Source organism: Ranitomeya variabilis, chromosome 1 (genome assembly GCF_051348905.1).
Source record: "Ranitomeya variabilis isolate aRanVar5 chromosome 1, aRanVar5.hap1, whole genome shotgun sequence".
In the NCBI taxonomy this organism is placed as follows: domain Eukaryota; kingdom Metazoa; phylum Chordata; class Amphibia; order Anura; family Dendrobatidae; genus Ranitomeya; species Ranitomeya variabilis.
In genome coordinates, this window is record NC_135232.1 from 338,590,814 (window position 1) to 338,604,535 (window position 13,722).

The following is a 13,722-nucleotide window of genomic DNA, read 5'->3' on the forward strand; positions in this document are numbered from 1 at the left end:
CGCTAATGTAAACCCGGCCTAAGCAATGGAAAAAAAAATTAAAACAGCTCCTTCTCAGCAGTGTATACACCCACCAACTGGAGCCAAAGCGATCAGTTAGTAGGAAAGCAGTAGGAGAAGCAATTAAAATAAAATACGCACTGACCCAACAGAGGAATTTAGAAAGAGTGGGTGCCGTGTCCAACAAAGAAGATGGCACCGAGAAAGATTTTACAGCAAGAACCCAAAATCTTCATTTTCTTTATTGCATCATTGGGGGGGACACCGGAAATCATGGGAAGTTCCAAAGAAGAACCGAATGCAGGACCACCATGAACCTAACAAGGTCAAGAAGAGCGACAAAGAAGGGCCAGGAAATTATTGCTGCCGGAGAAGCAAGGCAGAATAACTAAAAAGGGGGTATGAAGAAAATCACTGTAGAGCATACACACCAGAAGACAAACTCAAACGGATAAATATAAAAACTAGTTTCATTTGAAAAGCAGGTAGAAACCTGACCTTAGGGAGCTGGGGAACAAACCAGACTCCAGGCTTGACACTAGGCTTCTTTCACACTTCAGCTTTTTGGCGTCAGTCACTTCCGACATAATGACAGATCGACGGATCCATCACAATAGTTGAAAAAACGGATGTAACGGATCCGTTTTGATGGATCCGTTACTCGGGGGTTGTATATACTTTTTGGAGCATGTGCAATTGAAAAAACGGATTGGGGCGACGGATCCGTCGAAATGACGGTCGCGACGGATCCGTCGCCCATAGGCGCCCATTCTATAAAATGACGGACGCGAGGGATCCGTCGTGATCCGCCATTTCAACGCAGACAAAAAACGTTGCAATGACCGTCAATGTCTAGATGACGTCCGCCAAATTTTGACGGATCCGTCGCATGACGGATGGAACGGACGACCATCCGTCACAATCCGTCGCTAATGCAAGTCTATGGGGAAAATAACGGATCCGTCACAAAAAATGACGGATCCGTTTTTTGAGGAAAATGACGGTTTTAGACTGACGCCAAACAACTGAAGTGTGAAAGAGGCCTTTAAAGAGGCAAGAGGAGTGGGAGTGCAAGAAGTTTTCCCCACTTACATTGCAGATGAGACATGATCAGATGTACTGAGGCTTGAACGCTGTGATTCACAAGCAGGTTGTGAAACGGAGACAAGTAAAATCATGGAAAAGGGTGGAACTAGAAAACAGATATGGAAACTCCCATGCAGAGATTATAAGAAAGCAGACTACTTCAGCGCTATGAGAACTCGGAAGGTGGGGGGGGGGGGGGGGGGGGGCTGGGGGGATAATGTATGAGAGTCTAGCAGATGACAAGTTGAACAACCGCCGAGTCAAACTGAAAAGAACACCCTGGATCTCTTCTGATCGATAGAGTATGTTCTGACAAACGGCAGTGGACCAGAACCGTCTGAAGAGACAACCCCTCTCCTGTCGAAGGCCTTTCACAGGTTGGGAATTCGTTAGAACAGTCTACTGGGAATTGCTGAAAAAAACCATTAGGCTTTGTTCAGTATATGACCAGATACTTTCTCAGAGGTTGAGCAGGATAGGGTTCCTTCTTGGAAATGGAAAGGAAAGCAAATATTACCTTTCTGGGTTTCAGATAAAGGGAGAGGGGTGACCTAGCCTACTGGCGATCCTGAACTGTGTTACACTGGAAGTGTCCCAGCTGAGAAAGAATGTAAGCAATCAAACTTACCTCGACCTGGAAGGGTCTTTCGAGAAGAATGAGGGTAGGACATCTGCTACTAGACCAGGAAGTAGCAATCTGGGATGAGAAGGACATGTAAAAAAGGCGAGAGCGATTTGAGTTCCAAGAGGGAGAGTAGAAAACCATTCTGGGGAGAGAATGGCTGCTTGTGCAGACTGAAATAGCCTGCTCCAAAAGACTAAAGATTGGTTGAGATTAGAGACCTGTTGCACATCAAACCCGAAGGATAAATGCACGCAGAGTAAAGTGTAGAAAATACCCCAGTATATAGGAAAAAGGATATCTGAACCACATGAGTGAACCTCGCAAGAACACTGGATAAGTGTTCTTGGAAAAGTGTTCCCAGAACCCTTCCTCCCGACTTCCCTGCCCTCCACCTCCAAAACCAACTTCTCCACCATTACAGAAGACAGACTCTCCACTCTACTCTCAAGATCGCATCTCACCACCTGCGCACTTGATCCGATCCCATCCCACTTCATCCCAAACCTCACCACAATCTTCATCCCAACCCTAACCCATCTCTTCAACCTATCACTAACAACTGGTGTTTTCCCCTCAAGCTTTAAACATGCCTCAATCACACCTATCCTCAAAAAGCCCTCTCTTGACCCATCCTCTGTATCTAGCTATCGCCCCATATCACTTCTCCCCTATGCCTCAAAACTACTGGAACAACACGTCCATCTTGAACTGTCCTCCCATCTATCTTCCTGCTCCCTCTTCGACCGCTTTTAATCTGGCTTCCGGTCACACCACTCCACTGAAACTGCTCTAACTAAGGTCACCAATGACCTATTAACCGCCAAGAGCAAGCGGCACTACTCTATCCTCCTCCTCCTGGACCTGTCCTCTGACTTTGACACAGTGGACCATTCCCTGTTGCTCCAGACCCTCTCATCCCTTGGCATCACAGACTTGGCCCTATCCTGGATCTCATCATACCTAACAGACCGGACATTCAGCGTCTCCCACTCACACACCACCTCCTCACCTCGCCCCCTATCTGTCGGAGTCCCACAGGGTTCAGTTCTAGGGCCCCTGCTCTTCTCCATTTACACCTTTGGCCTGGGACAGCTCATAGAATCTCACGGCTTTCAGTATCACCTCTATGCTGATGACACACAGATCTACATCTCTGGACCAGATATCACCACCCTTCTAGCCAGAATCCCTCAATGTCTATCCGCTATTTCATCCTTCTTCTCCGCTAGATTTCTAAAACTTAACATGGATAAAACAGAATTCATCGTCTTTCCCCCATCTCACGCGACCTCCCCAACGAACCTATCCATTACAGTAAACGGCTGCCCACTCTCCCCAGTCCCACAAGCCCGCTGTCTTGGGGTAATCCTTGACACTGATCTCTCCTTCAAACCACATATCCAAACCCTTTCCACTTCCTGCCGCCTCCAACTCAAAAATATTTCACGGATCCGTACATTCCTAAACCAAGAATCTGCAAAAACCCTAGTCCATGCCCTCATCATCTCCCGCCTCGACTACTGTAACCTCCTGCTCTGTGGCCTCCCCTCTAGCACTCTCGCACCCCTCCAATCTATTCTAAACTCTGCTGCCCGACTAATCCACCTGTCCCCCCGCTATTCCCCGGCCTCTCCCCTCTGTCAATCCCTTCACTGGCTCCCCATTACCCAGAGACTCCAGTACAAAAGCCTAACCATGACATACAAAGCCATCCACACCCTGTCTCCTCCATACATCTGTGACCTCGTCTCCCGGTACTTTCCTGCACGCAACCTCCGATCCTCACAAGACCTCCTTCTCTACTCCCCTCTTATCTCCTCTTCACACAATCGCATACAAGATTTCTCTCGTGCATCCCCCCTACTCTGGAACTCTCTACCACAACATATCAGACTCTCGCCTACCATCGAAACCTTCAAAAAGAACCTGAAGACCCACCTCTTCCGACAAGCCTACAACCTGCAGTAACCACCAATCGACCGAACCGCTGCACGACCAGCTCTATCCTCACCTACTGTATCCTCACCCATCCCTTGTAGATTGTGAGCCCTCGCGGGCAGGGTCCTCTCTCCTCCTGTTCCAGTTGTGACTTGTATTGTTCAAGATTATTGTACTTGTTTTTATTATGTATACCCCTCCTCACATGTAAAGCGCCATGGAATAAATGGCGCTATAATAATAAATAATAATAAGCAGCTAATCTGATGGTAATGCCAAGGGCTGGCAGAGATTCTTGACATCCTTAGCAGTCCAGAAGATAAGGAACGGATGCAGATTCGGGCACACGAAGGAGGAAGGCCATAGATTCCATGTGGTTATCTGTAAACAAGGTCTCAATCCTGGGTGGGGAAGGGGGCTTTAAGAACACATCAGTGCATAAACCAGAGACCCAGAATGGAAGAATAGGTACTGTCCTACCACTGGACCAGAAGAGAAAAAAAACAAACCCCATGCAACCACACCTGAGGTGTTGGGAGTAAAGGCACGCAACCATGGGAAAGAAACTCCTTGGCGAGTGGTCCATGGTGAGGTCAGAACCTAGAACCCAAATTGTTTGAGGTACAACAGTGAGAAGCAGAGAGCCAGAAATGGCAAAAAAATAGAAGACTCCAATCGCCATGAGGACGAATGGTCTAACCTATGGAAACAAGTGCAGATAACCCGAGCCCTCTTTGGTAGCTCTTGTCCGGAAAGGAAGAATCCTCACCTGCAGAACAGCTTTCCTTGACATGAGCCACAGCAAAACAGATCAGCACGAGTAGTAAAGAAACTCAGCACTCAAAAGGATATGTTGGAAAACAAGATTACATTTATTTACAGTCCGTGGATCAACAGTTAGTGGGTAATGTTTCGGTCCGCATGGACATTCATTGGATAAATGCTGTGTTGATTTGGAATATGATTAGTCAATACTCATGGGATGACACTAAATGGACTGAAGGTGGTAAGAGGCATGTCTGCACGCTGGGGTATGGTGGCTGAAAGCCACAGTCAGGAAGCGGTGTCATCCCTATGAGTATTGACTATTCATCTTCCACTTTAAAAAACAGCATTTATCTGATGAAGGTCCATGCAGACAAACATTATCCACTAGCTGTTGCAAAACAAGGTGAATTTCTTTAGTCTATGCAACATATCCTTTTGAGTGCAGTTTCAATACTACTACTGGTATGGATTGGTACCCTACTCAGGCACCTCATCTATCCCCTCTGGAGTGCAGTTTTAATATTCTACTCTTCTCTAGATAATCACGATGAGGGTGGAGAATTGTGTGTAGCTGTAGGAAAAAGCAAACAAAGGCAGTCTATTTAGCAATGGATGTTTGTTGCAGATTCACCACCACATCTGGGTGCAAGTGCTGACTGTGGACCACAGGGTCACATTTAGCCAGGGATCAAATAAGCTGGAATGGACTGTCCAGGTGAGACCGTGCTGAATCTGAGACTCAATCCAATTACCAGGAGGGGTGGGGGGGGGGGGGAACAAAAAAAAATACATATATATAAATAAATATACATATATACATATACACACACCCACAGAATTACAACTCAAATACTGAGAAAGGGCACTATTCTTGCAGGAGGAGGGAGCTCATTTACGTGATGTATGAGACCTTCAGCCCTGGACCAGCTTTCCCGCACATTGGCTGCACCTTGCAGAGGGCAAGGCGTTATCAGATCTCTAAGTAAAGGTACCGTGAGGCTGAGTTCACACGTAGCAGAATTGCCGCAGAAATTTCCACGGCAATTCTGCGCCTCCTGCCGCGGGTATATCGCATGCAGAATTTGCATGCATATACCCGCAGAAAACTAGTGTTTTGCAAGCATAATTAGCTTGCAGAGTGCTAGCGTTTTCCAAGCGATCTGTAGCATCGCTTGGAAAACTGTTTGACAGGTTGGTCACACTTGTCAAACATAGTGTTTGACAAGTGTGACCAACTTTTTACTATAGATGCAGCCTATGCAGCATCTATAGTAAAAGATAGAATGTTAAAAATAATAAAAAAAAAAGGTTATACTCACCTCAGCGGCTTCCGTTCCTAATGCTGTGTGTTCAGGACCTTCCATTGACGTAGCGGTCACGTGACCGCGACGTCATCGCAGGTCCTTCACATACACCTCGGAAGCCTCTGAGAAGGTCGGGCCGCCAGAAGGTGAGTATATCGCTATTTTTTATTTTAATTCTTTTTTTTTACCACTTATAATGGTGCCCAGTCCGTGGAGGAGAGTCTCCTCTCCTCCACCCTGGGTACCAACCGCACTTGATCTGCTTACTTCCCGCATGGTGTGCACAGCCCCGTGCGGGAAGTAAGCAGATCAATGCATTCCTATGTGTGCAGAATCGCCGCGATTCCGCAATTTTAATGAACATGCTGCGTTTTTTTCTGGATTGCGATTCCGCTCAGGAAAAAGATGCAGCATGTGCACAAAAAATGCGGATTGCAATCTGTTACATAGGATGCTTAATGTTAGCGTTTTTTTTGCGGTTTTATAGCGTTTTTATAGCGAAAAACCGCAAAAAAACTGCAAAAAATCTGCTACGTGTGCACACAGCCTTACACTTAACAATTTACCAACGATCACGACCAGCGATACGACCTGGCCGTGATCGTTGGTAAGTCATTGTGTGGTCGCTGGAGAGCTGTCACACAGACAGCTCTCCAGCGACCAACGATGCCGAAGTCCCCGGGTAACCAGGGTAAACATCGGGTTACTAAGCGCAGGGCCGTGCTTAGTAACCCGATGTTTACCCTGGTTACCACTGTAAATGTAAAAACAAAAAAAAAAAAAACCACTACATACTAACATTCCGGTGTCTGTCACGTCCCTCGCCGTCAGCTTCCCGCACTGACTATCAGCGCCGGCCGTAAAGCACAGCACAGCGGTGACGTCACCGCTGTGCTTTACGGCCAGCGCTCAGTCAGTGCGGGAAGCTGACGGCGAGGGACGTGACAGACACAGGAATGTGTTTTTTTTTTTTACATTTACAATGGTAACCATGGTAAATATCGGGTTACTAAGCGCGGCCCTGCGCTTAGTAACTCGATATTTACCCTGGTTACCAGTGAAGACATCGCTGGATCGGCGTCACACACGCCGATGCAGCGATGACGGCGGGTGATCAGCGACCAAAAAAAGGTCCTGATCATTCCCCAACGACCAACGATCTCCCAGCAGGGGCCTGATCGTTGGTCGCTTTCACGCATAACGATTTAGTTAACGATATCGTTGCTACGTCACAAAAAGCAACGATATCGTTAACGAAATCGTTATGTGTGACGGTACCTTAAGAAAGGGACAAAGACAAGGAGCTGAGGCAATGAGACCACTCAAGGCCCCTTGGATCGCGCAATCAGCCATGACAATCATGGTAGGTGTAGAATCTGACTCACTAAAAAGTCGATAGAGTGGGGGTGTGGCCTGGACAGCATGTGAAGAAGAAGTGTTACACAGCTCCCGCTTTCCATCCTGAAAAAATATTCCTCAGTTACCTGGCTTTGGACTCACTACTGCAGCCCAGAACTGACCAGTGTGTCCCCTAACTGCGGTCTGTGCTCCAGGGACATTGCTGAGGAGATAAATCAGGACACACAACAGGAAAGTGGGAGAGAGCGACCCGGCCGGGGGACGATGAATCCCCCAAAATGGCTCCTACACAAGGTGCTACATCCCCAGACAGATCATCAGATGCTACTGCAAGACTAGAACGTTTTGCAAGAGTCTCTGACTCCCCTGCAGCTTGAGGCACAATCAGGCTTTGAAAATGCTCACAATATCACTGAGCAACAACTGGGGATGGGAAAAGAGTTACAAGATGGTAACATGGTGCAGACACTCAGAGTGGGAGGAACGATCACCCCTGCAGACCAAAGGGAGCAAGTCTGCTATGTGCTCACACAGGATTATGTCCGTGAACCAACTCAGATGTATTTGCAGCAGTCTCCTTGTCCAACACTACCCTAGCAATGATTAGTCAACAAATGGGCAGCATGAAGGAGGATATTCACTGCCATAAACAGGACCTCCATACAGTAAATGGAAGAGTGGAGGAACTGGATGAGGGTTGGATGCATGGAGGATAAAATACTTCAAATCATTAGAGATGTTAAGAAAACTGTGCAGAACATGTCCCTACTGTTGGATAAAACAAGAATGCGAAGAACAAATAAGGCTGGTGGGGGTCCCCAAAAAAGTGGAAGGAAAGGATCCTGTGGGATTTTTTGAAAAGTGGCTAAATAATACCATAGGAAAGGAGGCACTCGTCAGTTTTTTTGCAACTGAACGAGCGCACAGGGTCCCCAGCAGTCCCCTTGAACCAGGTGCTCCCCCACGTCCAGTCATTAGCCGCATGCTGCACTACCATGAAAGATGGTTTTCTAAATAAAGCCAGGGAACTTAAAGATCTCTCTATTAATGGATATAAAACTTCCATTTACTCAGATTTTTCTGCAGAAACAAAATAGCGAGCAAAGTTTTTTGATAGAAAAAAACACAATCAAGTGCCCTACTCCATGCTTTATCCTTCTAAACTGAGTAGGTGCAAAAGAGATGCACATCTTTGAGACCCTGCATGATGCTTTGGTGTGGCTGGACAATAACGAAAAAGACCTACGGAACAGGCGCCCATGAAAGCTGTATGATCCGGACACGAGGATGGTTGTGGTTTCTTTTTTACCCCTTCCCTGCATATAATATTTTTCGATTTATGTCAGTCTGTTCTGTGGCAGGGAGCTACTTAATACCTGTTTAGATAAGCAGAGTGGCTGGAATTCAAATGGATGGTGGCAGCCCGTCAATGCCAGGAACATAGAGCCTCAATCCTCTTATTAGAAGAGGAATGGCTATTACCGTATATACTCGAGTATAAGCCGACCCGAGTATAAGCCGAGAAAAAAAAAAAAAAAAGTGACATGCTCACCTCTCAGGCCCCCGGCACTTGCTATATTCACCTGTCCCCCGTTCCACTGACGGCCGCCGCTGTGTCTTCCCGTCCTCTGCACTGACGTTTAGGCAGAGGGCGGCGCGCACACTAATCGCGTCACCGCGCCCTCTGACCTGAGCGTCACTGCTGAGGACGGGGAAAAAGGCAGCGGTGGCCGTCGCTGGAATAGGGGACAGGTGAATATCACGCACTGCATTATACTCACATGCTCCTGGCACGGTGCAGTCCCTGGTTCTCCGGTGGTGGCAGATTCTTCCTGTATTGAGCGGTACATGGTACCGCTCATTACAGTAATGAATATGCAGCTCCACCCCTATGGGAGCAGGTGAGTATTAGACAGCTGCTGCTCCCCCTCCCCTGACAACCCCTGATTATGACTCGAGTATAAGCCGAGAGGGGCAATTTCAGCCTAAAAAAAAAAAAAAAAGGCCTGAAATTCTTGGCTTATACTCGAGTATATACGGTAAGTTGCTTATATGCGTTAGCTTTTTATATGTAGTTGGGTTAGGGAACTACTGTATGCATGACCAGCTACCTTCCAGTGTGCTCTCTCTAAGTGCAAACAACAGTGATACTATATGCCACTTAGCTTTTTGTCCAAAAACGTAAAATTTTACAGCGTGGAATGTCAGGACTGGGTGACTCATCCAAGAGATGCACAATATTTTCATGGTTGCACACTTACCAACCAGCAATACTATGCTTAATGGAAACACATATGGTGAAGGAAAAGACGCATCTGTTGCATAGGTCATGGATGTCATTTGGATATCATTAGGTCTATAGCATGCACTCAAGAGGAGGGAGTCTTTTGGTTCATAGGGCCATCCCGTTCACGTGCATCAAAGTCATGGTAGACTCAGAAAGTGGCTTTGTCTCTATATATTTTGTACTATGCACAACACCCCAATCCTTGTAGTAGCCATTTATATCCCTCCACCTTACTCTGGTGAGGTGCTGAAAAAAACAACCTCACTCTCCTCCACACGTGCCTTTGCTCAGGATGGGGGATTTCAATATGTATTTTACACCTGTACTGGGATAAATTTCATACAGGAACCATATCTCTGAGTCAGCCTCACAGACCTCTCTATCCAGAGTACTGTCAGAGCTGGAGTTGATAGATATTTGGCGCACTAAGCACCACAATATCAAACAATACTCTTGTTAACATCTTACCATTTGTTATCCAGAATTGACTTGGCGGTTGGAAATGTGAGTATTGTGTCTCTGGTAAAGGAGGTTGAAAATTTACCAATTACTGTCAGATCATTGCCCTATAAGGGTACAACAGAGGTTGGGCATGGAAGGCTTGGTCACCAAGAACATAAGGCGGTTAAACCCATTTTGGATTCAGACTATTGGGGGTTCTCTACATGACAGATTGCGGGAATACTTTAACATTAATATGAACTCCACTTTGGAGAATAGCAGCATGTGATGCTATGAAAGCATTTGTTAGAGGGCTCTATATTGGTGAAATTAGTAAATGGAAAACTAAAACGAGAAAACATCCAAAAGTTACAAGAGCAGGACGGGCTAGCAGAATCAGAATTTATATCAAACCCCCTCAGCTAGCACTGTGGAAAATATGAAAGAATCTCTAAAACTAATGAAAAAAAAAAATCACCTATTGAGACTAGGTGCACAAAAACGTTTTTTTTTTTTTGCAAAACAAACATTTTACGGAGGGTGAAAGTGCGGGCCACTTGTAAGCAACTATTGTTAAAGCTTAAAATGGGTCCTCGTACATTTCTAGACTAATCTGACACTATGGTTGTGGTTACGGAGGATGGAGATATTCTCCACACTCTGCACAACTACTTTTCAAGTATTTATTTTTCTAGAAGCGTCACTAGTTCAGAAGAATTAACTTTAGATATAATTGTGGTAATAGAATGGTTGCTAGAGAGGGATATACTAGACAAACCAACTGAACTTGAGGAATTCGGAGGAGGCCATTCCAGGGTCCCAAAATGAGAAGGCCCCAGGCTCAGATGGGTTACCAGGGGAATTCTTGAAAAACTGCCAGTAAATTTGGAAGCAATATTTAAGTTTTTGAAGTATTAGAATTGGTAACCTCCCGGAATCTATGAAAGAGGCGGTGGTGGTTTTGATCTTGAAACCTGGAAAGGATCCATCCCTGCCTGATTCTTATAGGCCCATCTCCCTCCTCCAAACCGACAGTAAACTGCTGGCTAAGATTCTAGCAAATAGATTATCCAAGGTGATTACAAGGGTTACATAGTAACATAGTAATAGTATTTAAGGTTGAAGGAAGACAGCCCATCTAGTGCAACCCATAGCCTAACATGTTGATCCAGAGGAAGGCAAAAAAAAAACAAAAACAAAACAAAACAAAAAAACATGTGCGTCAAACACCAAGCTCCACATTGGGGAAAAATAAATAAATACATTCCTTCCCGACTCCACATACGGCAATCAGACTAGTTCCCTGTATCAACACCCTATAAAAGGAATTTAGTATATATAACCTGTAACATTATACTTTTCAAGAAAGGCATCCAGTCCCCTCAAATTTAAGAAACAAGAACAAAAAAACGAACTCATGCCCAAATAATCATATTAAATAGAATTTATTTGTGAAAAAACACACCATATGGTAGGGGGAAAAAAGAAACCAAAAAAGGGGGCGCTATACCAAGGAGACAGAGCAATATGGTAAACAGTTCTGGAGAGGTTACATGGTAATACAATAAAAATTAGATAAATACATAAATGTATGTGACCAAACACAGAACTAAGACGAAAATAATGGAATATACACACAAAATTGGATAAATATGGTGGTAAAATATGTGCAGAAATACACTTTTACAGATTGAGTTGCAAATGCAGCCACCAAAAAAAAATTGTATAGCCCAACATTGCTTAGTCACCCCCTGACGAAGGCTGACGCCGAAAAGCGCGTCGGGACGGGCACATCCAGGAGACGGTAGCTCTGCAGGTAATCTCTGCTCTTAGGCATTATTACACATTACACTATGGTATAGGATTTAACCTTGGTGACTTCTGTTATACTGCCTAAATATTATTTAGCAGGTATCTGCACATATTACTATTTTTTTTCGGTGTATACTGGCTGCAATTTTTGCACCCTATATTGGTATACTGGCCGCACTTTTGCATCCTACTCTGGTATAAGTATATACATACATTCATTATTGTATCTAGTAATTATTATATGCACCTTAGCTTTGGAGCACATGTTAGGCTATACAATTTTTTGGTGGCTGCATTTGCAACTCAATCTGTAAAAGTGTATTTCTGCACATATTTTACCACCATATTTATCCAATTTTGTGTGTATATTCCATTATTTTTGTCTTAGTTCTGTGTTTGGTGACATACATTTATCTATTTATCTAATTTTTATTGTATTACCATGTAACCTCTCCAGAACCCTGTTTACCATATGGCTCTGTCTCCTTGGTATAGCGCCCCCCTTTTGGTTTCTTTTTTCCCCCTACCATATGGTGTATTTTTTCACAAATAAATTTTATTTAATATGATTATTTGGGCATGAGTTCGGTTTTTTGTTCTTGTTTCTTGTGTATAATCTCAGATTCGTCCGTTACAATGTCCATATTGGGGTACATATGATATTTTGATTTAGAATACATTGTCTTTTCTATAAATTTACTGAACTATCTATGTATACCTTGCCTTGAGTTTGCCCCTCAAATTTAAGTAATGAATCACTCATTACAACATCATACGGCAGAGAGTTCCATAGTCTCACTGCTCTTACAGTAAAGAATCCGTGTGTTCTGATAAAACCTTCTTTCCTCCAGACGTAGAGGATGCCCCCTTGTCCCCGTCTCAGGTCTAAGGCCTCTTTCACACTTCCGTTTTTACAATCTGCACAGGATCCGTCAAAATGTTGAAATGATGGATCCTGTGCAGATTGTAAAACACGGGTGCACTGGGCCCGTTTTTTCTGACGGACACGTCGAGGCTATGTGTGCACCCGTTGTGTATGCGTCCGCTGCGAAGACGCAGACACAACCCAGGTTTTAAATTTTTTTTTTTTTAAAAAAATGCAATATTCTTACCTTCCGGCGTCCCGCACAGCGTTACCGATGCTCGCGGCAGCTTGCGTTCCCAGTAATGCTTGCGTGCAACGACCTCTGATGACGTCGCGGTCTCTCGAGATCGCGAAGTTATCAGGTCATTTTGCAATGCATTACTGGGAACGGGAGCATAAGTAACTCTGCGCGGGACGCCAGAAGGTAAGAATATTGCGATTTTTTTTTTAACATTTTATCTTGTTACTATTGATGCTGCATAGGCAGCATCAATAGTAAAAAGAGCAAGCGAGAGATAATTTTCCTGACTGGAAATTTTTCCACGCATGCTCAGTTTCAAAAGACGGAACCCTTTGCTTGATTCCTGCTTTTCACAGTCAGCGACGGATCCTGCGTCCATAGGCTTGCATTATAGCCAACGACAGGCAGCGCAGGATCCGTCGCTGAGCGATTTTCCAACGTTTCCTCTGAACGCTTTCTCCACCCGACGGACAGCAATTTTACGACAGATCCAGTGCACGACGGATGAAACGGATGGCCATCCGTCACAATCCATCGCTAATACAAGTCTATGGGAAAAAGGAGATTTTTGTGTACTCACCGTAAAATCTTTCTCCGAGTCATCATTGGGGGACACAGGACGAATGGGTGTTATGCTGCTGCCACCAGGAGGACACTAAGTTAAACACACACAAAAGATTAACTCCTCCCCTGCAGTATACACCCACAGGCTGGACAATCCAGAGCCAGTTCGGTAACAAAGCAGTAGGAGTAAGCCAGTTAACAAACAGAAAACATGTCATAGTCAAAACACAGACTGAAAAGAACAATTGAGCCAACTAGGCTAACAGGGAGGGTGCTGTGTCCCCCAATGATGACTCGGAGAAAAAGATTTTACGGTGAGTACACAAAAATCTCCTTTTCTCCTACGTATCATTGGGGGACACAGGACGAATGGGACGTCCCAAAGCAGTCCCTGGGTGGGTCACCAGAAGTTATAAATGCTGAGCGAGCCTA

The 13,722-nt window shown here is 45.0% G+C and overlaps 1 protein-coding gene across 1 annotated transcript in view; it reads right to left on the reverse strand.

Annotated features, from left to right (window-relative positions):
• Positions 1-13,722, reverse strand: part of TUT7 (terminal uridylyl transferase 7) — a 115,706-nt gene that overhangs the window by 24,861 nt on the left and 77,123 nt on the right. The gene's annotated exons all lie outside the window — the stretch shown is intronic.